The 1,686-nt window shown below is 52.1% G+C and overlaps 1 pseudogene; it reads right to left on the reverse strand.

The window, feature by feature from the left end:
• Positions 1-643: 643 nt before the first annotated feature.
• On the reverse strand, positions 644-1,504 carry LOC119351775 (annotated as a pseudogene).
• Positions 1,505-1,686: the final 182 nt, after the last annotated feature.

The following is a 1,686-nucleotide window of genomic DNA, read 5'->3' on the forward strand; positions in this document are numbered from 1 at the left end:
TGGTATCTACTAGTAGGGAGTTGCACAGCATCTGGTGTTCTAATTAGAGAGTTGCTAGTGTGTTTTACTTACCCTGCTCTTCTCTTCTTTTCTACAAGCGAAAGTAGTGCAGGGAGAGCAAGCACACTACCATAACATACAAAGCCATCTACAACCAGCCCAAAAACATACATACCTACAGGACTCACTCACGCACTGCCATTGTGTTATGGATGAGCAAGTCTAATGTGTGAGAGAAAATGCAGACAAGTTGAGGTAAAGTGCTGACCCCACGCTGTGAGGAACAGATCAAGGAGCTAATAACTGGGCAATGCAGCACCAAGTCCGACTGTACTACTACTACCTGTGATGCATCATTGTTGATCCATGGCAGATAATAGTAAAGATTAGAATCCATGATTTTGATACATAAGTTACCTAGCCTGGTAGCCTAGCATAGAACAGCACTACATAGTACTTGGCCAGCAAATTTGAGCAATTCAGTGACCGCATCGCATGACAACAAATATAAAAACTATGAACAACATTGCATACGATGTGTGACAACAGAGAACACATTTGACAATGCAGAACGCATGCGCAACCACACATCCCATAACAGGGTTACAATCTAGAGGCAGTTAGCTAGCTGCTACCAGATCGCTCACTCATCAATATAGAACTGCAAAAGAGCGCAAAAGAAATAAATCAACGAGAGCATAAGTCATACTGTAGCCAACTAGCTAGATTTCATCTTGAGACTTATCCTTGTGCTTCTGTAGCATCTCGATAACTTGGTCCAGGGGTGGGTCTCCGGGCCTCCGAAAAACCCGGTCGCCGATCTTGAACTTGTACGCCTCCGGCTGCACAGAATGAACTCCTTCAACTACAAAACACATACATCCATGCATGTATACACTTGAGCTAGCATGCACCAACCAGTGTGTAACTAACCAACTACTCCAGCTAATTAACTTCAAGCATGAATAATTAAACAAGACAAAACTATCATAATGATCTATAAACAAAATGGGAAGTAAGCAGACGTGACCTGGAGGTCGTTGGAGAGCTCGGGCGTGACCTGGAGGTACTTGGTCTTGTCCTTGAGCCCGGCCATGGCCACCTTCTTCCCCGAACACGGACACATACACCTTGCACACCTGCAGACACAAACCGGAGCAGAGACAAGGAACTCAACATCCCAGATTGCAGCGCAGCCGCATCGTTTCGAGGGAGAGTCCGGGCGTGACCTGGAGGTCATTGGAGAGCTCGACATCGGCGATGGTGGTGGGGGAGGAGAGGTAGCGGTCGGCGCCGAGGGCGGCCTCGGGGAGGACGGCGCGCTGCATGACGGGGTCGCGGGTCAGCATGTCCGCCAGCTCCCGCTGGATCTGCTTCGCCACCATTCGCACCCGTCGCTCCTTGGCCATGCACCGCACCACGCGCAGCCGCTGCACGGAGACGGGCGCCTCGGCGGCGAGGGCCGTGGCAGCGGCAGGGACACCAGCGGCCGTCACGGGAACATCCTCGCTGGCTTCATGGTGGTGGGGAATTTTGCGCCGCGGTGAGGCCGTTGGCCGTCGCTGTGGGGAGTGGGAAGGGGAGGGGCGAGAGGAGGAGGGCGTGGGGAACGGCGACGAGCTCCGTCGGAGGGAGGTGGTAGCGGCAACGCGAGACAGCAAGGAAACGAGGGATCTGGATGGTGGA

This window comes from Triticum dicoccoides, chromosome 1A (genome assembly GCF_002162155.2).
Source record: "Triticum dicoccoides isolate Atlit2015 ecotype Zavitan chromosome 1A, WEW_v2.0, whole genome shotgun sequence".
In the NCBI taxonomy this organism is placed as follows: Eukaryota; Viridiplantae; Streptophyta; class Magnoliopsida; order Poales; family Poaceae; genus Triticum; species Triticum dicoccoides.